Genomic DNA, 26,705 nt, shown 5'->3' on the forward strand with positions numbered 1-26,705 from the left:
TGGTCGGGAATTGAACTCATGACCACAGTGCTGTGAGGCAGAAGTGCTAACCACTGAACCATTGTGCAGTATATTAGGTGAAGGATGTAAAAGTAGTGGAAATTAATGAATAGGGGGGGGGGTTAGTTATGTGTTACAAGTTTGGATGTTTCTCTCTCCACCTTACACAGGTGAATCTGTATACCTGAAAACAGTGCTTTTATAGGGGCAGTTCCAAAACCCAGAATAAATGGAACACTGTAGGAGTGTTCTTATGTGCAGGGGAACAAATGGAAATGTATTACACCCCACATAGTCTGCAGTTTGTAATAGGGATGAGCGCGCTCGGATTTCTGAAATCCGAGCCCACCCGAACGTTGCGGATCCGAGTCGGATCCGAGACAGATCCGGGTATTGGCGCCAAATTCAAAAGTGAAACTGAGGCTCTGACTCATAATCCCGTTGTCGGATCTCGCGATACTCGGATCCTATAAATTCCCCGCTAGTCGCCGCCATCTTCACTCGGGCATTGATCAGGGTAGAGGGAGGGTGTGTTAGGTGGTCCTCTGTGCTGTTTAGTTCTGTGCTGTTTAGTTCTGTGCTGTTTAGTTCTGTGCTGTTTAGTTCTGTGCTGTTTAGTTCTGTGCTGTTTAGTTCTGTGCTGTTTAGTTCTGTGCTGTTTAGTTCTGTGCTGTTTAGTGCTGTGCTGTGCTGTGCTGTGCTGTGCTGTGCTGTGCTGTGCTGTGTTCTGCAGTATCAGTCCAGTGGTGCTGTGTGCTGTGCTCTGTCCTTCTGAGGTCAGTGGTGCTGCTGGGTCCTGTGCTGTGTCCTGTTCAGTCCAGTGGTGCTGTGTCCTGTGCTCTGTGCTTCTAAGGGCATAGTTATTTCCCCAATATTCCCCTGTGTTTAAAAAAATAAAAATTTTTTTTTTTTATAAAATACCAAAAACTACTTTAATATTTTTTAATTACCACAAAATTTTCACAACCAATCCTGCAGTATAAGCCCATTGGTACTGCAATATTACCAAGTTCACACATTCAGCAGTAAAAGTCCAGTGGTACTGCAATATTACAAAGTTTACACATTCTGCAGTATCAGTCCAGTGGTGCTGTGTCCTGTGCTCTGTCCTGCTGAGTTCCGTAGTGCTGCTGGGTCCTGTGCCGTGTCCTGTTCAGTCCAGTGGTGCTGTGTCCTGTGCTCTGTGCTTCTAAGGGCATAGTTATTTCCCCATTATTCCCAAGTTTGTAAAAAATAAAAAAAAAGTAAAAAAAAATAAAAAATTAAAAAAAAAAAAAAAATATAATAATTATAACCAAATTTGCAAAACCAATCCAGCATTATAAGTCCATTGGTACTGCAATATTACCAAGTTCACACATTCAGCAGTAAAAGTCCAGTGGTACTGCAATATTACAAAGTTTACACATTCTGCAGTATCAGTCCAGTGGTGCTGTGTCCTGTGCTCTGTCCTGCTGAGTTCCGTAGTGCTGCTGGGTCCTGTGCCGTGTCCTGTTCAGTCCAGTGGTGCTGTGTCCTGTGCTCTGTGCTTCTAAGGGCATAGTTATTTCCCCATTATTCCCAAGTTTGTAAAAAATAAAAAAAAAGTAAAAAAAAATAAAAAATTAAAAAAAAATAAAAAAATATAATAATTATAACCAAATTTGCAAAACCAATCCAGCATTATAAGTCCATTGGTACTGCAATATTACCAAGTTCACACATTCTGCAGTATCTTGTGCTACATATAATGGAGAGCAAAAATTTGGAGGATAAAGTAGGGAAAGATCAAGACCCACTTCCTCCTAATGCTGAAGCTGCTGCCACTAGTCATGACATAGACGATGAAATGCCATCAACGTCGTCTGGCAAGCACGATGCCCAATCTCCTAGTACAGGGCATGTAAAATCCAAAAAGCCCAAGTTCTCAAAAAACAGCAAAAAAAGAAACTTAAAATCATCTGAGGAGAAACGTAAAGTTGGCAATATGCCAATTACGACAAGTAGTGGCAAGGAACGGCTTAGGCCCTGTCCCGTGTTCATGACTAGTGGTCCAACTTCACCCAAGGATCAAAGCCCTCCTCCCCCCCCCTACAAAAAATTTAAGAGAGTTATGCTGTCAGCAACAACAAAACAGCAAAGAACTCTGCCTTCTAAACAGATGACATCACAAATCCCCAAGGCGAGTCCAAGGGTGTTGTTGGTTGTGAACCCTGACCTTCCCATCACTGTACGGGAAGAGGTGACTCCATCCAGCATTTGCAGCACGCCCTCTGCATATGCTGGAAGGATCACCCACAGTCCAGTTACAGATTTGGCTAATGAAGGTGTGAATGTTGTGCACTGGGAGGAGGATATTGATGTAGCTGGCGCTGAGGAGGATGTTGATGATTATGATGCAGACAGATACCAAATTGCATTTCTCAATTTCTATTTATATTCTAGATTATATAACGGCTGAAAAGTTTTCTGTTTTACTCCTAGTGGAGAGGGGATCTGATGCAGACAGATACCAAACTGCCTTTGTCCATTTCTTTGTATATTTGAATTGCTAGTTCTACAGTCTATGCAGGCTGCTTTATTTATATTCAACTACAAGTGTAGGGCGGGGGGGGGGGGGCATAGATAGCCACCAAAGTAACGTAGTCCATTTAATTTCACTTTCTAGCTCCACAGTCTGTGCAGCCTGCTTTTTTTTATCTTCAAAGTATTTATATTTACAAGCCTTGCAATCTAAATTAACTAGAGGTAGTGACGTGGTAGAACTCCAAAAGGCAGTTTGGAAACCCCTGTACAAACTGGCTCTATTTTTTAACTGAGTTGTCCCCCCTCCAGTGTGTACTCGGAAAGAGTTTTTAGTGCAGCGGGGAACCTGGTCAGTGAGCGGCGAAGGAGGTTGCTTCCTCACAACGTTGAAAAAATGATGTTTATAAAAATGAATAATCAATTCCTCAATGAAGTACAGCACTGCCCTCCAGACAGTACAGAGGGACTGTGGTTGTGGAGTCCAGCGGGGACGAATTGATAATGTGTGAGGAGGAGGAAGTACACACTGTAGGGGGAGAGGAATCAGAGGTTGAGGATAAGGACGACATCTTTCCTCAGTAGAGCCTGTTTAGTTTGTACAGGGAGAGATGAATTGTTTTATTGGTGTGGGGGCCCAAACAAACCAATCATTTCAGCCACAGTTGTTTGGTAGGCCCTGTCGCTGAAATGATTGGTTTGTTAAAGTGTGCATGTCCTATTTCAACAACATAAGGGTGGGTGGGAGGGCCCAAGGACAATTCCATCTTGCACCTTTTTTTTTGGCATTATGTGACCATTCAACAGTCGTTTGCCATGTTCAAAAAGTAAAAGAAAATGCCAACAAATTCAATAAATTAAATCAAAAGTTAAATGCCCTGTCATTATTTAAAACAAGAGGTTTTGACGTGCTAGAATTAGTGTAGTGTTAAGATGTTATAAACACTACACTTGGAAATTGGAGGAGGTAATGTGGCCCCGGTATCAAATTGGGTACCAGGGCCACCCCACTATGCAGTCCAGATACTTGTTTGGTGGAATTCCGACACGTGGAGGGTTTTTAAATTATATTGTGGCCTCGGTACCAAATTGTGTACCGGGGCCACCACACTACGCAGTCAAGATACTTGTTTGGTGGAATTCAGACCAGTTGAGGGTTTTATTATTATATTGTGTGGACCACTCTATCTATACCACACTACAACTCTATACCACTCTATTTCCTACTTTAATTCTATTTAATTCTATTTCCTACTTTAATTCTATTACTAATTAATTACCATAAAGAGGAACAAAAAAAACCAATTTTACCAAAAGTATAATATGACTTAGACTTACAAACACTACACTTGAAAGATCGTGCCTTTAAATGAAAAAGTAAGTCTTCATTGCACGACTATGTGCAACAGGGACAGTTTTTTTCTTTACAAAGTCAACTAATAACACTTGGACCCTGTCTGTCTTTAACATACTTAATGGGATCTCAATGACGAATTGTCTGTAGCATGTTTGGAGGAGGTATTGTGGCCCCGGTATCAAGTTGGGTACCGGGGCCACCCCACTACGCAGTCCAGATACTTGTTTGGTGGAATTCTGACACGTGGAGGGTGTATTTATTTTATTGTGGCCCCGGTATCAAGTTGGGTACCGGGGCCACCCCACTACGCAGTCCAGATACTTGTTTGGTGGAATTCTGACACGTGGAGGGTGTATTTATTTTATTGTGGCCCCGGTATCAAGTTGGGTACCGGGGCCACCCCACTACGCAGTCCAGATACTTGTTTGGTGGAATTCTGACACGTGGAGGGTTTTTTAATTATATTGTGGCCTCGGTACCAAATTGTGTACCGGGGCCACCACACTACGCAGTCAAGATAGATAGATGCGTATCATAGATAAAGTACATTCAGTGGTGTGGGGCAAATTGAAAAATATTCAAAATACACTGACATTATCAAAAACAAGAGGTTGTCACACGCTAAAACTCCAACATGTATATGATGGAGAGGATGGAGGAGCAGCCGTATGTGTAGTGTAATGCAGACCTGTTGAAGGTTTTTTATATATTTTATTGTGGTGCCCAGTGCCCACTCCTCTACGCAGTCCAGGTACATTTATTGGTGCGATTCATAAAAGTTCAGGGTTTTTAATATATTGTGGTGACCCACTCCTCTACGCAGTCCAGGTACATTTATTGGTGCGAATCAAACAAGTTGATGGTTTTCTTATTATATATATTGTGGTGACCCACTCCTCTACGCAGTCCAGAAAGATACCTTGTTGCAACGTTTTGGACTAATAACTATATTGTGAGGTGTTCAGAATACACTGTAAATTAGTGGAAATGCTTGTTATTGAATGTTATTGAGGTTAATAATAGCCTAGGAGTGAAAATAAGCCCAAAAACTTGATTTTTAAACTTTTTATGTTTTTTTCAAAAAAAATCCGAATCCAATACCTTAAATCCGAACCGAGACCTTTCGTCAAGTGTTTTGCGAGACAAATCCGAACCTCAAAAATAACGAAAATCCGGATCCAAAACACAAAACACGAGACCTCAAAAGTCGCCGGTGCACATCCCTAGTTTGTAAACAATGTTTATTGTCAGACATCCCCGCTCCCCAATCATTGATAATCATTCCTTCTGCTTTCCTCGTGATAAAACTAACTGCGCCCCCTATCTACGCAGCCATGACTCTGGTGGGGACTGTCCTACATAACCAGGGACTGCCGGGGCATATGGGTAAGGCCATAGTTGTCCTTCCTCTTTGGAAATGGGCCCATATAGAGTTCTCTAATGTGGTGGATTAAACCCTGTGGACTCTGGGTGGAGATAACGTCACCCCACTCCATGTGTCTCACTCTGAATTCCATAATATGTACTGTGGGCCCTTCCTGGACCTTAATTGTCATCAGGAAATACAGCAACCCCTTCACCTATGATATATATTCCATATATTCAACAATGAACATTCATCATCATCACCATTTATTTATATAGCGCCACTGATTCCACAGCAATGTACAGAGAACTCACTCACATCAGTCCCTGCCCCATTGGGCCCCAGAACTGTGAGGCAGAAGTGCTAACCACTAAGCCACCGTGCTGCCCACATTAAGAACATATCCCCATGTTCATTGGAACACAGGCTGAGCTCCACACTCCAAGGTCATTCTTACACAACTGAGCTTGGATGGGCAGCTCCTAAACACCCCCCATTATAATTTGCCACAACATTGTCCCTATTTTATCAGGTCTGCCTCTTTCAACAGGCCCTGGTGACATCACGCACTGTGACATCACGCACTTGACATCATAGTGAGTGACCACACTGCCCAGGGACAGTGCAGAGAGGCAGCTCAGAGAGAGCGAAGAAGTCAAACACACCACTGTGTTTTTCATAAGTCTCTTAATTGAAAGCTGTTTACAGGAGTTATGAGGTGAGGTCTAATTGTGAAGGTGCATGTGATAAGTATGAGAGAACCTGTTAATGTTTAGAGCACAGCACAGAGTATATCAGGAGATGAGTGATGTGTCAGTGAGGACAGGACTGCATGTGACAGGGGCAGTGACATGATGTGTGGATGGGTAATGGAGGCAGCAGGAAGCCACAGACTGAGAGTTATATAGTAGAAGGAGCAGGTGCACCAGCAGCACAGAGTATTTAATTAGATGATTTTGTGGAAGTTGTGGGAGGCAGTGACCTGTCCTCTCCTCGATAATAATATATAGCCCACTGCCCAGTGTAGATTCTCCTTTCCTGTATGTAAGTTTAAATATTTGTTTTATTTTATGTTGCACATTTTAAACTGCATTGAATGTGAATAATTAAATGTAAATATTCCATCATTCGCTCTTTACAGAGATGATTTCTATTACGTGCTGTTTCTGAACCCTGCTATCACCTTATCGCAAAGGGGAAACATTTGTATTATCAGCAAACATTAGAGTGATAACGCCACAAAAAGCTAAAATTATATTATAATAAAAGAAAAAAATTAAACGTACCTGCACTCACCCAATCTGGTGCGTCCTGTGATGCCTGTAACGGCTGAAACAGGAAATCCCTTATTATGGTCGGGGTGGGATTTTTTTTCAAAGTTCTAGTGGTGTTGTCAAGGGCCCTCCCCCCATAGTTGTCACACTCACAACCTGTAACTGATTGTTATTTATACCATGGATCCCGTTTCCTGTTGCTCACCGATCGGACTATGCCTGGCTGTTTGTCTGGCACTGGTGTATATTAAATAAGCAGGTAAATAAGAATGTATTCTCTACTTGTCTATCCAGGTCGAATAATGATGAGCTTGAGACCCTGTGGAAACAACTGGGGGAGAGCCGGCAAGTGGAGGCAGAAGAACTGTGGATCAAGCAGCAGTTGGTATGACAACTATCTATAACCATTTTTATACATACAAACATACACGTACAGAGGTAATCACAACACGGTGTGGTCATGGCAGGCTGAGGGGCGTGTGACGGTCTCTGGGGCCGTACTAAGCGCTTCTGAAGCATTAGGCTGTCTCCAATTCCCCTTCTCTAACAAACCCCCAACTTGTCTGGGGACAAACGTGCCGACTGGTGGAATGGCGGCACAGTGGCGTCAATTCGTGACTGTCCCACCTAAATCAGGACATCTGGGAGGTATGATTGGAATATGGCCATTGTGATACTATGAACCATGTGTGTGACATGTCATTGTGCATGATCCCACGCTATATCTTCATGTGTAGCCTCCAGCTTTCAGGAGCGCTTTATATATTTATATATATATATATATATATATATATATATATATATATATATATATATATATATATATATATATATAGCGGCAACATATACACATTGATCTTACGGAGACTATATACATTCACATCAGTTCCTGCTCCGACATCCGCGTGGCAGTGGGACACTAAAAGGTTAATATCCCTCACCATGCGAACGGCTGGAAACTGACTCACGGTACAGATTCAGTTTCCTACTATTCACATTATAGACGGGATTAATAATGTGATGCCCACTGTCTGTACTGAAAAATAAAAGTACGGAAAGTGTGACATACATTTATCTGTCTCTCTCTCACTCTCTGTCACTCTCTCTCTTTCTCCATCTCTGTCTCTCTCTCTCTCACCCTCTGTCTCTCTATCACCCTCTGTCTCTCTCTCTCTCTCTCTCTCTCGCCCTCTGTCACTCTCTCTCTCTGTCTCTCTTTCTCTCTTATTTCTCTCTCACACTCTAAAACTGACCTTATATCTGCATTATTCCCTGGACAGGAGAGAAAATGCGACATCCTTGAAGGAAGAGAGGAGCTGCTATCAAGCCTGGTCAGTCCATCATTATATCACTTAATATTCCAATGTGATGATAGTCACAGCCGTGGTGCACTCTCTCCTCGCAAGTGTCCCATAAGACCAAAACTGAAGCTTTGTCCACACACTTTATTACTGTAGTATATACAGCAATCACCCCGGGTGTATTATATACCCAGCAATCACCCCGGGTGTATTATATACCCAGCAATCACCCCGGGTGTATTATATACCCAGCAATCACCCCAGGTGTATTATATACCCAGTAATTACCCCGGGTGTATTATATACCCAGCAATCACCCCGGGTGTATTATATACCCAGCAATCACCCCGGGTGTATTATATACCCAGCAATCACCCCGGGTGTATTATATACCCAGCAATCACCCCAGGTGTATTATATACCCAGTAATTACCCCGGATGTATTATATACCCAGTTATCACCCTGGGTGTATTATATACCCAGCAATCACCCCAGGTGTATTATATACCCAGCAATCACCCCGGGTGTATTATATACCCAGCAATCACCCCGGGTGTATTATATACCCAGCAATCACCCCGGGTGTATTATATACCCAGCAATCACCCCGGGTGTATTATATACCCAGCAATCACCTCGGGTGTATTATATACCCAGTAATCACCCCGGGTGTATTATATACCCAGCAATCACCCCGGGTGTATTATATACCCAGCAATCACCCCGGGTGTATTATATACCCAGCAATCACCCCGGGTGTATTATATACCCAGCAATCACCCCGGGTGTATTATACACCCAGCAATCACCCCGGGTGTATTATATACCCAGTAATCACCCCGGGTGTATTATATACCCAGCAATCACCCCGGGTGTATTATATACCCAGCAATCACCCCGGGTGTATTATATACCCAGCAATCACCCCGGGTGTATTATATACCCAGCAATCACCCCGGGTGTATTATATACCCAGCAATCACCCCGGGTGTATTATATACCCAGCAATCACCCCGGGTGTATTATATACCCAGCAATCACCCCGGGTGTATTATATACCCAGCAATCACCCTGGGTGTATTATATACCCAGCAATCACCCCGGGTGTATTCATATAAACACATCAAGTAGTAATATCTCCCAATTTCATAGAACATAAACACTCTCAACCATACTTGCCTACTTTTTAAATCTGTAATCCAGGAGATCCAGAGTACAGATCATGTGACTGAGGGTAGCAGGAGGCGTTGCGATGTCGTTACGTCACTATAGCCCCGCCCCTACTATAAAATACAGAAATTCAAGGCCCGGGAGGTTTGCCTACTCTTCCGAGAGCTTTGGAGGACTCCACGAAATTTGGGAGCCTCCCGGAAAATTTCGGGAGAGTAGACAACTAACTATGCTCTCAACCCAGAGCTTTATTTATCTCTTTTCAAGGTCTTCCACAGTAGTTTGCATGGAGACGCTCTGTCCTCTGGATTATTGCCCCAGTGTCCTAACTGCTATTGTATCAGGGCCCATCGTTCTCGTTATCCTACAAGACAGTCGGCTGAATCTGTCTCCTCCATCTAATGCCCACATTGGGCCTTACTAGCATAAAAAAGTCATAATTTCTGGAATAAATGGCTGCAGTGATTTATAAGTAGATATTTATATAATATCACATCAGAATGTGCTACAGAACTCCAGATATAATAATAGTTGTACAGTAAAATTCTACAGTAAAACAGTGTTACAGTAAAATTGGTCAAATTCTGTCATTTGTTTAATAAAATAGAGGACATCCATGTGGTCTTACGTTTACTCCGTCCAAAAAATCCCCTACGTAGTCTTCTGTTTGCCAAATAATGTTATAGAGTGACAGGGAACGATCCGCACTTATTCTGTTCATTTATAGTCTGATTTATGGTACAAATCAAAGCCTCCTAGAAACTTGGACACAGCGGCGCAGCAACATAACCGTACCCTGCAAATAAGCCCCTTTGTGCGAGGAGAGGGCACTACACAATGTGTTACACAAATATACAATATGGTGTGCGCTACGTATTCATATACTCAGATCTACATGTAATTCTCTCTATATTGCAGCTCAGCAGCTACATGAGGGAGAATGATCTCCTGAAGAATAGGCTCACCAGGCTGCGGCTGCTGGCCACAGAGCAGGAGGTACAGTATAACAGTTACTATAAAGAGGTGGCGCTCAGGTGGTGGCTTTGCTTACAGTACCCGTGGTGCCGTCACTTCAGAGCTGAGGGTACATTTTACACGGCACTCAGTTCATAGGTGCAGAGAGAACATGACACAGCTGTGTGACCAGTAAATAACATGGACTCATGTATGTAGTAACTGATAGCCGGGCGGGATGGAGGAGCAGGTGCTTTGCTGCCGGAAATATTTTATTGTGTTTATTACATGTGTGCCCAGTGTAAAGTGTACAGACATGTAAATGTGTAATGTATTTATGTATAAACAGTAGAAGAAGTGGCGATATGGCGATACCCCCATATACACCCCCACATCCACCTCTGTGTATAACACTTATGGATTCCACTCACCCAGTGGTCCAGTAGAGATCTGGGGGGCCCAGTGTAGATGGTGCTAGACATCAGGGACAAAATAATGTCAGTCTGGGTGAGAGATATTCTGCTCCATCTATAAGATCCAGCTGTGTCCTGGGACCAACAACTTACCATTTATTCCATCTCCTGTCTACCTGCGTTCAGCTACCCGGCAGTACCAATCCAATGTAAACGGTCTGAAGGTTTTAGCAACCAGCAAAGAGGTGCTGCAGCAGCTACACCCCCCAGAGAAGTGTAAGCGGCTCCTGGTAGGCTGGTGATGGAGCTTGGTGGTGACAGTGATTACCCACCTAAAACACGGGATACGTTTAGTTTAGTTTGGTCAATGGGGAAACTAGGATTAATCAGTGACAACAAGTTGCTGAAAACCAGCAAAAATTATAAAGCGTAAAGGAGGACGGGGCGTCACAGCACAGACAGGGACTTGTCGCTTAAAGTTTTTGTGTAATCAATGGCGAAACGTTTTTCATAGTCTGGATTGGTTGTCCCACAATAGGTCCACGTTCCAGTATCTGATATATCAGATATAGAGATCATACTGGATGTCTGACCTGAGTGATATTTATATGGTTGTAATCCGGCATAATATCAGAGTGGGTTCTTGTTTCATGTTCTATATAAGTTGCTGCTAAATGAACTCTTCAAGACAAATTTCTAGACCAAATCAAAATATATATTTTTTTATTAAGACCAATTTGTTAATTTTTCCATTAAATTATTTTCTCTCGTTCTGCTGTAAAATGTATAGTAACCTGGTAATAACCTGCGGGGACAGACTGTGGCCGACTTATCCGAGTCCCATGGAACTTGTCCTAAAGATTTGTTGTGTATAATTTATTTCACTCTGTGTCTCTTTCCCTAGATTATCAACAGGAACCTGCGGGAGTGGCAGCCGCAGCCAGAAGCACCTTCTCTGTTAGTATCTATATGGTTTATTCCATGTACACATACATTCTATACGGTTCTAAAGAGGAACATTTGTGTATATAATCAGTGCTGTCCATACTGCAATAGAAATATCAGGAAGTCTTTAAGTCCTGTACTGGTGACTCCAGACAGGATCTGTCTATACTGTTCTATTAATTGCATTCAGGCTCTGTCTGTAATTTTCTGAAAACTCCAGAAATATCTATTATATACTGTTAAATTGTTGCTCATCCTACATTAAAAAAATCGTACAAGAGAAACCTCCAGATAGGAACTATGACCATGGACTGTGTCAGTAACTCTTGTGAATAGAAGACATAAGTTTAAATAATAATATTTTCTGGTCCTTCAGGATGAAACCTGTGGAGGAGGCTGCGGAAGATCCTGCAGAGATTGTGAAGGCTGAACTGGTGAGTCCATGTCATCAGCCCCTTACTCTATGTTATATAAAGTGACATCATATTTACTGTCAGCAGTAAGACATTTGTACCTGCCACCTCTGTCACAGGTCATCTTTTGTTATTACTAAACATCTTCTATCAGAAAGAAAGGTTCCCATCCCAGGAGAGGGACAGATAGCTAAGACGCTCAGTGTGCTAATAACATACGTGCTCTGACCCTACCTCACCAGGTCTCCTGCACCACACCAGAGCTCTCACTAGTATAGTGCATTGACGTGGAGCAGGAGGCCAACAATGGCAGTGATTAGCATGATACCTGGTGGTTACAGTCATTACCATGAGGAAGGACTTCTCTTTCTTTTCCCTACAGGCTGTAAGCTCTCTAAGCTGGGCGTACATTGCAGCAAGACCACCATCAACAAAATTGTGGCCAAGATCCAGGCACTCTGGCCAAGCAGCCAGTTTACCTCTGGCTTACTCTAGGGTCTGTTAGTACAGTTGGGTGATGACCAGACACACCTAACCATGCAGGATATTGAACTAGTTGATTTCAATTGGATTATTAGCAAATAATGTGCTGTTCATTTTGGGGCAACTTGCTGCAATATGGGACCAAATGGTCAATATCGTAGCATGGCCGGCCAACTCTGACTTCCCTAACTTCAGTGGCTGTTCTTGTGTCGTACTCCTCATAATCCCACCACTGATTTTCCTTTAGGAGCGGCAACTGCAGATGAAAAGTGCTGTAAAACGTAAAGAGCAGAAAAGGAGCAGCATTGCAGGACTGAGGTAAATTATTCTCCTATTATTATTTCAAAATGATTGCAACTGTTCATCGCTATAACATAGTTTCTCTTTCAGATTGCTATTTAACATCATATGCAATCTCATGCGCTGGTCCTGCAAGCTGCTGCTCCTGTCTGGCATTCTGCTCCTGCTCTTCTATGTGCTCCTGCAGACATACGCGCCCGTTACCACCAACTGCAGGAGCTACACAAGAGGGATGATGGAGACTATGGAGTTAATCCTGAGGCCCTACCTTGCTATCAAGGTTGAGGGCCCAGTTCCCATATAATAGCTTGTCCCATCAGGAGAAAGGGTGCAGGCTCCTCTACCTGGTTGGTCTACTCCTTGTCCCCCAGTCCATACGGTGTAGATGTCCTGCTGCAAGGAGGCAGTGACCAACAGGAGAGGTTGTCGCTCTCTGTAGAGACCCATTCGTTCCAGCTCCAGCTGGGACGTATGGATCTCTACAGAGAGTGACGACCTCTCCTGTTGGTCACTGCTTCCTTGCAGCAGGACATCTACACCGTATCAGATGACTAAGGTAAGAACTGGACCTGTGAGTCAGACCAACCGGGTAGAAGACCCAGCACCCTATACTTTCTGCACCTCCCTCTAAACCATCTGCACCAGCATAGGAGATCCATACCATCTGCAGGAGCTCGCACAGGAGATCCATACCATCTGCAGGAGCTCGCACAGGAGATCCATACCATCTGCAGGAGCTCGCACAGGAGATCCATACCATCTTCAGGAGCTCGCACAGGAGATCCATACCATCTGCAGGAGCTCGCACAGGAGATCCATACCATCTTCAGGAGCTCGCACAGGAGATCCATACCATCTGCAGGGTCTCGCAATAAACCCATTGAACCAGAGTCTAGTACTGTTTCTTTCATACTGTCATTTATTGTTACAATGTCTAATTAAATATATAGATATACATTTCTTTAAAGAAGTTCCTCTCCCCAATCATTAACCAGCGCTACAGCTAGAAGCAGGCTCCCACTAGAGCAGGGGGGGGGGCAATGAGCATGGAGATCCCCTCTCATAATGTGAACCAATACCACCCTACTCTTTTTTTATTATTATTTTTTTTTATTTCCGAGGTACATGACTCGGAATCACCCGGTGCAGTGCAAACTGTGCTGGGGAATTGGGACTTTGGACCCTTCCCAAAAGGGAAAGGGCCCTGTGCCTCCCCATCCTATAGAAGCCAAAAGGCCCCAGAGAGGGAAAAGAAGTGAGATCTTCAGTCCCTCCTTTGCTGAAGCTAGGGAGGGCCCCTTTATATCACCGACATAAAAGGCTCCCTCCAAAAGAAGGGAGCCTCAGATGACTTGGGGAAAGAGGGTCGCCCATAAGATCCTATACCCAAACCCCTACCAAATGTGGCAAAAACAAAGACACATAATCAAAAGAGTGCTTGGTACCAAGTGTAATAAATAAATAAATAAATAAGTGCCATAAGGCCCCAGCCTTTCGGACGGAAATATAAAAATGATGCTTGCACTCGGCCAACAGGCTAGGGCGAAAAAAATGGTGCTGCCTGAAAATTAAAGGTGCAGAGGGCCTTACTCTGTGCACAGGTGCCTCTTTCTCCACAATGCATTTTTGGGCATGTAGCAACTCGGGCTCCAGGCAGCCGGCCTCTTGGCCAGAGGACCAGGTGACGGCCCATCGCCTACAGGGGGGTGTCTTTAAGCCCCAATGCATCCATGGGCATGTACACCTACTCTTAGCCAAAAGGCCAAGAAGCACCTGTGTACCTGCTCGTTAATGCAAATATCTAATCAGCCAATCATGTGGCAGCAACACAATCATAAAAGCATGCAGACAGGCTGAAAAGGTTCAGTTGTTGTTCAGACCAAACACCAAAATGGGGAAGAAAAGTTATCCAAGTGAATTTTATTGTGGAATGATTGTTGATGCCAGACCGGGTGGTTTGATCATCTCAGAAAGTGCTGATCCCCTCTGGAGTTTACAGAGAACGGAGCGCAATGGTTTAAGCTAGAGATGGTCACTGACCCCCGTGTTTTGGTTTTGGATTCGGTTTTGGATCTGGATTACCGTCGTGTTTTGGTTTTGGTTTTGGTTTTGCAAAACCGCCATTGCGTGTTTTGGTTTTGGTTTTGGTTTTGTTTGGTTTTGTTTTGCTATTTTTTTGGAAAATCCATGTTTTTGGGCCTAAATTAACCCAATTTAGTGCTCCAACTGTTTTAGAGACAAGTAATCTAATTGTTGAGGTAATAAATCATCCAAAAAAACAGTTTAATTCTTCGTTGGTAGGCCTATTCTCCACACAAAACAGATTGTCTTCCTCTCCATCTATGCATATTGGCAATGCAGCCATCGTCTTTGAATGTATATTACACCCTACACTTATAGTTAAATATGTAAAGAAATGGAAAAAGCCAGTTTGGTTTCTGTCTCTCAAGGACCCCCTCCACTTGTATAAAATACCAAAAAATTCAGCCATTATAGACTGTACAATATTAATTGACATGGAGAAAGCCAGTTTGGTTTCTATCTCTCTAGGCCCCCCTCCACTTGTATAAAATACTAAAAAATTCAGCCATTATAGACTGTACAATATTAATTGACATGGAGAAAGACAGTTTGGGGTCACTCTGTCTCTCTAGGCCCCCCTCCACTTGTATAAAATACCAAAAAATTCAGCCATTATAGACTGTACAATATTAATTGACATGGAAAAAGCCAGTTTGGTTTCTGTCTCTCTAGGCCCCCCTCCACTTGTATAAAATACCCAAAAATTCAGCCATTATAGACTGTACAATATTATGAAAAATGGACAAAGCCAGTTTAGGGTCACTCTGTCTATGACACCCTACCCTTAAGGATAAATTGCCCTAACAGCAGCCTTTCAAGATGGTATGTGATATGGAAATGCCACAAGTCCCTTTCCTCTTTGGGGGTATATTGCACCCTACACTTACATAGAAAGTTTTAAAAAGATGTTATCGGCATCATCTTCAGCTTAATCCTCACCCTCATCAGTGTGTACGTCATCATCACAGACTATCAATTCATCGCCGCTTGAATCCGCCATTAGAGAACAGTCAGTGCTTGGATGTCTTGGATGGTGAAGGCCTTCCTCGTGGAAGATGTAGTTCATTTTTATAAACATCATTTTCTCCACATTTTTGGGAAGTAACCTTCTACGGCGATCACTGACTAAGTTCCCTGCTGTGCTGAACACTCGTTCAGAGTACACACTGGAGGGTGGGCAGCTTAGGTATTGCAAAGCAAGTTTGTACATGGGTTTCCAAATGGCCTGCTTTTCTTCCCAGTAAGGAAAGGGACTGTCTGACATTTCCATATCAACTACCTCTTGAAAGTAATCCTCCACCATCCTTTGCATGTTTATACTCATATTGGATGGAGTTATGGGCAAAGTGACACATTTTTTTGAAAAATCCTTCAAACCAGCCCAGATGTTGAATTGTTCTGGTCTGCCCCCTGTGTCTTCCCTGCTTCTTTTTTGGAAATTTAATTTTTTACGAGCAACAGCTTGAGAAAGTGAAGAGGACACGTCGTCAAGCCGAGGCCCAGTTCAGCGGCCAACTTGCTGAGCAATAGCTCCTTGCAAAAGTTCACATCTCGCTCATTTACAAGTAAAGACTCAATGTAGGTTTTAAACCTTGGATCAAGCACAGTGGCCAAAACGTACTGATCCGAGTTCAAGATCTTAATAACTCGAGGATCATTGTGAAGCGAATTAAGTACTTGATCGACAAGGCCAACATACTTTGCTGAATTGCTTGCTTTCAGCTCCTCCTTCATTTTCTCAAGCTGCTTTTCCAATAGTCTAATTAAAGGAATGACTTGGCTCAAACTAGCAGAGTCTGCACTGACCTCACATGTCACAACTTCAAATGGTTTCAGCACCTTGCACAGCACTGAAAGGATTCCCCACTGTGCAATAGTGAAATACATCCCCCCTCCTTTCCCAATGTCATGACTTGTGCAATATGCTTGGATGGCTTTGCGCTGTTCCTCCATCCTCTGAAGCATGTACAGGGTGGAATTCCACCGAGTTACCACCTCTTGCTTAAGTTGGTGGCAGGGCAAGTTAAACTGCTCTTGGAGCTGCTGTAATCTCCTACATGCTGTGGCTGAATGCCTAAAATGGCCTGAAATTTTACGGGCCACCGAAAGCATCTCCTGCACCTCACGGTTATTTCGTAGGAAGCTCTGCACCACCAAGTTGATGGTGTGAGCAAAACAGGGAATATGTTGGAAATCACCCAGCTGTAATGCTCGCACTATATTGTTGGCGTTATCTGAAATGACATACCCTGGGGAGAGTCCGAGTGGTATAAGCCATGCATCAATCACATCTCTCAGTTTGCGTAAGAAATTGTCAGCCGTATGCCTGTTAGTGAAGCCGGTGATACAAAGAGTGGCCTGCCTGTGACAAATGTTACGTAGTGGTGTACATGCTGCTGCTGTTCCTGCTGGTGAAGGTGAATGACCAACCCAGTGGGCTGTCACAGTCATATAGTCTTTGGTTTGGCCACTTCCACTTGTCCACATATCTGTGGTTAAGTGAACAGTGGGCAGAATGGCATTTTTCAGCGCAATCTCTACATTTTTACACACTTTTTGGTATAGTTGTGGAATAGCTTTACGGGAGAAATGGTGTCGCGATGGAATTCTGTAACGCGGACACAAAACCTCAATTAACTGTGAAAAACCAGCTGCGTTTATTGTGGAGATTGGACGCAGATCTAACACTAACATTGCAGCCATGGCGTCTGTGATTCGCTTGGCGACTGGGTGACTGCTGTCATATTTGCTTCCCCTCGCAAATGATTGTTTCACAGTTAATTGCTGAAATGTAGGACTGCTCATTTTATTAACCTGCCTCTGGGATGACGATTCACCCCCAGCAGCAGCAACAGCAGCAGCAGGACTAACGCTTTCTTCAGAGGAATCAATAATAGTGCCGGAGTCATCCAGCCTTAAGTGGGATGCCGGGCTAACTCCGAGCGCTACTGAGGATATTGATGAGGATGGTGTGGTGGGTGTATTTTGTAGCCGTCGGTATGTCGGTGAGCGGAGGGTCTTAGCTGACGAGGGAGTGCTTGTATTCTTTTGGGAAGAACTTTCAGCTTTTCCCAACACTTTGCCATGAACTCTCGTTAAATGGCGTAACATAGACGAGGTTCCAAGATGGTTAAGGTCCCTCCCTCGACTGACTGTGGCTTCACATAAACTACAAATGGCTATACAATTGTTGTCTGGATTTGGGTAGAAATAATTCCACACATAAGAAGTGGATTTTTTTGTTTTATGCCCAGGCATGACAATGGCCTTTTTCTTGTCACGTGCCAGAACTGCTGCCACTGGTGCAGGACTTACACAAACAACCTCATCCTCATCAACATCCTCATTAGCGCCCTCGTCGCCTACACAAATCTCCCCCTCATCCTCTTCTAATTCCAAAGTGGCATCCTCAATTTGGGTATCACCGGCTACACTCGGGCTATTAAGGCACACATCAGCAGAATGCTCACGATTAGACATCCCACTGTTGGATGGACTCTCCACAGGGATTGTTGTCATTTGTGAATCAGAGCAAATATTCTCCTGTAATGCCTCACTGTTATCTTGCAGCTCGGCTTTGACGCGTAACAGTAGTTGTGCACCAATTGTAGGCTGGGTAACTTTTTGGGATCTGCCACTAATAGCCAAAGGTGAAGGCCTCATTCTCTCTTTGCCACTGCGTGTGTAGAATGGCATGCTTGCAATTTTTTTTTTATCGTCACTTAACTTTTGCTCAGTTACACTTCTTTTTCGCTTCAATACAGTAAATTTTTTTTGGGTTTTTGTTTTTTGCACTAATTTGAAAACACTATGTTGTTTGACATCACCTTGGCCAGATGACGTACTGGGAACACTAACATCAGGACTGGTGACAGAACCTGGTTGCTCATTCAGATCATATGTGGACTGCTTTGAATCCATTCTGAGCGCAAACCACTGGGGAGTGCTAAAAATTATTTAGTAGATACTGCTGACAGTTATGACTTTTGACAGCCAGAAATATTAATGCACAATTAGGGAGGACACCCCAAAAGCACTGAGGAGTGCTAAAAATTATTTAGTAGATACTGCTGACAGATATGACTTTTGACAGCCAGAAATATTAATGCACAATTAGGGAGGACACCCCAAAAGCACTGAGGAGTGCTAAAAATTATTTAGTAGATACTGCTGACAGATATGACTTTTGACAGCCAGAAATATTAATGCACAATTAGGGAGGACACCCCAAAAGCACTGAGGAGTGCTAAAAATTATTTAGTAGATACTGCTGACAGATATGACTTTTGACAGCCAGAAATATTAATGCACAATTAGGGAGGACACCCCAAAAGCACTGAGGAGTGCTAAAAATTATTTAGTAGATACTGCTGACAGATATGACTTTTGACAGCCAGAAATATTAATGCACAATTAGGGAGGACACCCCAAAAGCACTGAGGAGTGCTAAAAATTATTTAGTAGATACTGCTGACAGATATGACTTTTGACAGCCAGAAATATTAATGCACAATTAGGGAGGACACCCCAAAAGCACTGTGGAGTGCTAAAAATTATTTAGTAGATACTGCTGACAGATATGACTTTTGACAGCCAGAAATATTAATGCACAATTAGGGAGGACACCCCAAAAGCACTGAGGAGTGCTAAAAATTATTTAGTAGATACTGCTGACAGATATGACTTTTGACAGCCAGAAATATTAATGCACAATTATGGGGGACACCCCAAAAGCGCTGGGGAGTGCCAAATATGAAGAAAAAATAATAAACCTCTATCCTCCTCTCTGCACTAGCGATTTTGGTTAGAGCAATTGCAAGAACAATATTGTATTCTCTGTCCCTGCTCTAATTAGCCTATGACTACACCCTGCTCTCTCCCTCTGTCAAATGGCGATGGATTGCTGTGGAGGCGTGTATTTATAAAGTTGAAGTATCGCGAGAACCGAGCCCCGAGATCCTACGACGTCACAATGACGTTCGGCCTCGATTTGGATTCGTAACGGGCGGGAGAGTACCGAGCTGCTCAGCTCGGTACTCGGATACCCAAAGTTCGGGTGGGTTCGGTTCTCGGAGAACCGGACCCGCCCATCTCTAGTTATAATGCAGTTACATCACAGATTACAGCATACTTGCCTACTTTCGGCAAGTGTAGTCCATGAGAGGGGTGTGACTAGAGGGCAGGAGGGGGCTAAACACGTCAGGAAACTATGGACTACAGCGGCACAGGCTCACCAAAACTGGACATTTGAAGACTGGAAAAACATTGCCTGATCTGCCGAATGTCGATTTCTGCTCCTACATGTAGATGGTATCCATCCCGCATGTGTCAGTGGTACCCTGGCTGGATATGATTTATATATTATGCTAAATGTTTTCTATGTTATTTTTAATTAATATCATTTTTATTACTACTTTTTTTAAAAAAAGAAATGTTCTGTCTATTTTTCCTGACATATAGGAGCTTCTTGCAGAAACGGACGATTATTATGTGATTCAGCAACACTTCAGCTGTAAGTATAATCTAAATATATAGGAATTGATGGCCTAAACCATTGAAATTTGGAATGATACTTTTAGTCCATGATGTATACACGCTGCAGGAGAATATGGCTGCGATGTGTTTATAGCAGATTCTTTAGCAAAAAAAAATCACAATGGACTCAACACACGTTTCACTATGCAGAATATATTTTATCTACTCATCTGAACATGTTGCCCATCATGACTATGAACAACCTGTACTCTCATATGGATAAAAGCACTTAGACGCATATATATGTGGCAGTAAGTGAGGTTAACCTTACCTGCAAGTAAGATGCCACATCCCAGGCCGACCAATGAGGAAGGAAGGGGAGTGCCTGGAGATCTGTCTATATAAGTCCTAGCATGTCACATGTCCTTTCTCATTTACTGCTCGAGATCCCACCCACCCATGCCCTTTATAGACCACCCTGCTTCCGTGGCGTATGAGTTTTAACTTGGTTCCTCCCCACGTCACAGAGCAGGCACAGTTGGCAGGAAGTCACTGTGGGCAGTGGCTGATCGTTACAGCGTTATCGCTGTTTGACCACAGGTGCTATCCCCATCCAGGAACATGACGAGGTCCTTTTTGATGAGGATCCCTTGGCCCGCATCTGAGGGCGGCCATTGCGTAGTCGGGAGGGGGCTTAGTCACTCTGACGTCAGATTTAGCGTTGGCCAGGCAGTTTAGGATGTGTCCCGGGTACGTGGAGTCAGCCATCCACGCTTGGTTCCAAATATCGGTTTGATTTAGCTGTCTCACAGTTCACTTTCACCGCCATTTATTTAATAATTAATAAACTGTGACCTTCTTTAGCCACTTTCATAAGTCTCAGTGTCTTTATTGTTAGATAAGTTAAGTAAGCTTGTATATGTCATTAGGAGGTTATGGTTAAGAGAGTGTAACACATCCAGGTTATGCAGTTTATCATTTTTATATATTTTTTGCAATATGTTGCTGTTATTTCAGCTATCTGTGCCTTATCCCCTCAGGGACTCCGCACCTGTCTCGGTGCCTCCCGAGCTCTGGGGGCTGTAGGAGCAGAGCCAGGTCCTGAGTCCTCTGCTTCCTTAGGCTCAGGCTCACTGGGGTCACATGTGGGGAACCACGGCGAGCAGCCGATTCAGTATGGCTGCAGGGATTGGCCAAACCCATTTATAGCGTTCAAAATGCTCTCCATCAGGCCCTTCTTCTCCGTGCTAATTGGCACTCCTTCCTGGTGCTTCTTCTACCGAAGGCTGCGATTGATGGTTATTAGGAGCTCTATGGTGATCTTGTCCCATTTATCTATTGCTTCCAGTGACCGCACAGATGGACACTGCGCAGGACCAGCAGGCGGTGAGGAGGGCGGGGTCTCTGACAGCTCCTCCTCCTGCTCCGCTGACTGGTCACTCACACTGGGTGGTGGCTCCGCATCTAAGAAAAAGTGAATAAAATATCTTAAACCAAATTGATTTGGAGTTATCCATTTAATCCTGGAAAAGAAAACAAGGGTAGAGAGTGAACAATGGTACAGGAATATACACAAGTCTAGTGGTGTTATATTCTATATTGTACACAATAAGGGTAATTACCTGTTTCTGTTTGTTGTGGTTTTGCAGGGGGGCCTGCGACACTCTCCACTCGCCCCCGACCCCCTCATCTTCCTGGACAGCTATGCAGGCTAACGCGGTCAGCTTGAGAGACAGAGGTCCAAAGAGAAAATGGGACTACCGTGATGGGGCTGCTACCAGAGTTTGTTTGGTCACCTGGTAACAGAAGAAAATGTAATTAATTGACAATGTAATGTATTGTCTTCTAAGACTAAAGTAATGTGGAGATGTTTCAATGAGCGGCTAATTCACACGATGGTATCGCTGATTGGCCGCATGTCACAACCCCTTCGAAGCAACCTGGCCCTTGGTCCCTTTGTGTGGGGGACCCCTCGTCCTGCTTTAAAAAAAACAAAAAACTGGGACCTGTTTTTTTACCAAAATCAAGTTGTTGTCAGTGTGATTATATTATAGATAAGATTTTAGGTGTTAAGTTAACAAGTAAAGAGGTTTGGTGCAATAAAGAGGTAAATCAATGGTATGCAGTTTAATACACAGTACAGAGATTCATCCCCCAAACACCTATCAGATATTCTTTCTGCATGTGAATGTGACATTCATAAAAATGTAAACTAGGCGGAGTACAGCATTTCCATCCCATTACTAGGGATGTGCACCGGCGACTTTTGAGGTCTCGTGTTTTGTGTTTTGGATCCGGATTTTCGTTATTTTTGAGGTTCGGATTTGTCTCGCAAAACACTTGACGAAAGGTCTCGGTTCGGATTTAAGGTTTTGGATTCGGATTTTTTTTGAAAAAAACATAAAAAGTTTAAAAATCAAGTTTTTGGGCTTATTTTCACTCCTAGGCTATTATTAATCTCAATAACATTCAATAACAAGCATTTCCACTAATTTACAGTGTATTCTGAACACCTCACAATATAGTTATTAGTCCAAAACGTTGCAACAAGGTATCTTTCTGGACTGCGTAGAGGAGTGGGTCACCACAATATATATTAAAAACCCTGAACTTTTATGATTCGCACCAATAAATGTACCTGGACTGCGTAGAGGAGTGGGTCACCACAATATATATTAAAAACCCTGAACTTTTATGATTCGCACCAATAAATGTACCTGGACTGCGTAGAGGAGTGGGTCACCACAATATATTAAAAACCCTGAACTTTTATGAATCGCACCAATAAATGTACCTGGACTGCGTAGAGGAGTGGGTCACCACAATATATTAAAAACCCTGAACTTTTATGATTCGCACCAATAATTGTACCTGGACTGCGTAGAGGAGTGGGTCACCACAATATATTAAAAACCCTGAACTTTTATGATTCGCACCAATAATTGTACCTGGACTGCGTAGAGGAGTGGGTCACCACAATATATATTAAAAACCCTGAACTTTTATGATTCGCACCAATAAATGTACCTGGACTGCGTAGAGGAGTGGGCACTGGGCACCACAATAAAATATATAAAAAACCTTCAACAGATCTGCATTACACTACACATACGGCTGCTCCTCCATCCTCTCCATCATATACATGTTGGAGTTTTAGCGTGTGACAACCTCTTGTTTTTGATAATGTCAGTGCATTTTGAATATTTTTCAATTTGCCCCACACCACTGAATGTACTTTATCTATGATACGCAATACGCATCTATCTATCGTGACTGCGTAGTGTGGTGGCCCCGGTACACAATTTGGTACCGAGGCCACAATATAATTAAAAAACCCTCCACGTGTCAGAATTCCACCAAACAAGTATCTGGACTGCATAGTGGGGTGGCCCCGGTACCCAATTTGATACCGGGGCCACAATACCTCCTCCAAACATGGTACAGACAATTCGTCATTGAGATCCCAGACAGACAGGGTCAAAGTGTTATTGTTTGACTTTGTAAACCCAAAAAACTGTCCCTGTTGCACATAGTCGTGCAATGAAGACTGACTTCTTCATTTAAAGGCACGATCTTTCAAGTGTAGTGTTTGTAAGTCTAAGTCATATTATACTTTTGGTAAAATTGGTTTATTTTGTTCCTCTTTATGGTAATTAGTAATAGAATTAAAGTATGAAATAGAATTAAAGTATGAAATAGAATTAAAGTATGAAATAGAATTAAAGTATGAAATAGAGTGGTATATAGAGTTGTAGTGTGGTATAGATAGAGTGGTCCACACAATATAATAATAATAAAACCCTCCACGTGTCAGAATTCCACCAAACAAGTATCTGGACTGCGTAGTGTGGTGGCCCCGGTACACAATTTGGTACCGAGGCCACAATATAATTAAAAAATTGGGCATCAACTGTCACCGTTGTTTAATATCTGATACACCTAAATATGGACTGCACAGTGGAGTGGCCCCGGTAGTAAATTTGGTGCCGGGGCCACAATACCTCCTCCAACTTCCAAGTGTAGTGTTTATAAAGACAGACAGCGTCGAAGTGTTATTAGTTGACTTTCTTAACCCTAAAATTGTCCCTGTTGCAAATATTCGTGCAATGGACAGTTACTTTTTTATTGAAAGACTCAAGCTGTCAAGTGTAGTGTTTATAAAATATAAACAACAATACAGTAGTTTTAGAGCACGTCAATACCTCTTGTTTTAAATTATGACACGGCATTTTACTTTTGGTTTAATTTCTTGTATTTTTTTAAATTTGGTTTTACTTTTTGAACATGGCAAACGACTGTTGATTGGTCATATAATGCAAAAAAAAAAGTTCCAAGATGGAATTGTCCTTGGGCCCTCACACCCACCCTTATGTTGTTTAAATAGGACATGCACACTTTAACAAACCAATCATTTCAGCGACAGGGCCTACCAAACAACTTTGGCTGAAATGATTGGTTTGTTTGGGCCCCCACACCAAAAAAGCTATTCATCTCTCCCTGTACAGACTAAACAGGCTCTACTGAGGCAAGATGTCGTCCTCATCCTCAACCTCTGATTCCTCTCCCCCTACAGTGTGTACTTCCTCCTCATCACACATTATCAATTCGTCCCCGCTGGACTCCACAACCACAGGTCCCTCTGTAGTATCTGGAGGGCAGTGCTGTACTTCATTGAGGAATTGATTATTCATTTTTATAAACATCATTTTTTCAACGTTATGAGGAAGCAACCTCCTTCGCCGCTCACTGACCAGGTTCCCCGCTGCACTAAAAACTCTTTCCGAGTACACACTGGAGGGGGGACAACTCAGGTAAAATAGAGCCAGTTTGTACAGGGGCTTCCAAACTGCCTTTTTTTCCTGCCAGTAACAATATGGACTGTCTGACATGTCTACTTGGATGGTGTCAGCAAAGTAATCATCCACAATTTATTCTATTGTGACAGCATCCAATGCAGCGAGAGTAGACATGTCTGCAATGGTTGGCAGGTCCTTCAGTCCGGACCAGATGTTATCAGCATCCCCGCCAGTGCCTCTTTTGGGAAAACTGAGCTTTTTCCTCGCAGCCATAGATGTGGAAGAAAATGAGGGTGGAGCTGTTGGCATGTCACGGTCCTCTTCAGAGGACAATCTCCTGACCAGCAGGTCTTTGCACCGCTGTAGACTTGTGTCCGCCGGAAACAGAGACACAACATACGCTTTAAACCGAGGATCGAGCACGGTGGCCAGAATGTATTCCTCTGACTTTAAAAGAGTGACCACCCTCGGATCCTGGCAAAGCGTACGAAGGGCTACATCCACAAGAGCTACATGCTTGGTGTAATCGCAATGGCTTACCAGCTCCTCCCTCACTTTCTCCAGCTGCTTCTGCAACAGCCTGATCAGGGGAATGACCTGACTCAAGCTGGCAGTGTCGGAACTGACTTCTCGTGTGGCAAGTTCAAATGGCTGCAGAACCTTGCACAACACGGAAATCAGTCTCCACTGCGCTTGACTGAGGCGCATCCCCACTCCTTTGCCTATGTCGTAGGTGGCTGTGTAGGCCTGAATGGCCTTTTGCTGCTCCTCCATCCTCTGCAGCATATAGAGGGTGGAGTTCCAGCGCGTCACAACCTCTTGTTTGAGGTGATGGCAGGGCAGGTTCATGCTTTTTTGATGTGCCTCTAGTCTGCGGTAGGCACTGGCTGAATGCCGAAAGTGTCCAGCAATTTTGCGCGCCACCGCAAGCATCTCCTGCACACCCCTGTCACTCTTGAGGTAATGCTGCACCACCAAATTAATGGTGTGGGCAAAACATGGGACGTGCTGGAAATTGCCCATATTTAATGCCCGCACAATGTTACTGGCATTGTCTGACACCACAAATCCCCATGAGAGTCTAAGTGGGGTAAGCCACTGGGAGATAATTTCCCTCATTTTCTCTAATATGTTGTCAGCGTTGTGCCTCTTATTAAAGCCTGTAATGCACAATGTTGCCTGCCTTTGCATGAGCAGCCATTTTGTAGATGCTGCTACTGATGCAGCTGTTGCTGTTGCTGCGGAAGGGGATGCATCTACCCAGTGGGCTGTCACAGTCATATAGTCCTTCGTTTGCCCAGAACCACTTGTCCACATGTCCGTGGTTAAGTGGACAGTGGGTACAACCGCATTTTTAAGAGCACTGAGGACACTTGATCGTACTTCTCTGTACATTTTTGGTATCGCCTGCCTAGTGAAGTGGAATCTCGAGGGGATTTGGTACCGGGGACACAATACCTCCATCAACCCTCTAAATCCCACTCCACTGATGGCGGACACCGGGCGCACGTCTAACACCAACATTGCAGTTACAGCCGCAGTTATACGCTTTGCAATAGGGTGACTACTATCGTATTTTGTGGTCATGGCAAACGACTGTTGGACGGTCAATTGTTTTGTGAAAGACTTAGCGGTCTTACGACTTCCCCTCTGGGAAGATGACCGACTAACAGCAGCAACAGCAGCAGTGGCAGTAGTAGGCGTACCGCTGCAGGATTCCTCGGATGAATCCCGTATTGAGGAGGACTCAGTCTGGCTGCTGACTTGGGCTGCAGGACTGAATCTGATGGAGATTGTGGAGGAAGTTGACGAGGAGGGTGTTGCTGGTGTGTATCCAACTGGACCACGGGATTTAGGTGTCCCTGTACCGATG

The 26,705-nt window shown here is 43.6% G+C and overlaps 1 protein-coding gene and 1 long non-coding RNA gene across 2 annotated transcripts in view; one reads left to right on the forward strand and one right to left on the reverse strand.

Moving 5' to 3' along the window:
- Positions 1–26,705, reverse strand: part of LRTM2 (leucine rich repeat transmembrane protein 2) — a 733,960-nt gene that overhangs the window by 259,538 nt on the left and 447,717 nt on the right. The window lies entirely within an intron of this gene.
- On the forward strand, positions 9,917–11,706 carry LOC142150324 (uncharacterized). The gene is made up of 3 exons (XR_012691082.1): positions 9,917–9,967; positions 11,243–11,295; positions 11,660–11,706. It is a non-coding gene; the product is annotated as an uncharacterized LOC142150324 (long non-coding RNA).

This window comes from Mixophyes fleayi, chromosome 4 (genome assembly GCF_038048845.1).
Source record: "Mixophyes fleayi isolate aMixFle1 chromosome 4, aMixFle1.hap1, whole genome shotgun sequence".
Taxonomy (NCBI): Eukaryota; Metazoa; Chordata; class Amphibia; order Anura; family Limnodynastidae; genus Mixophyes; species Mixophyes fleayi.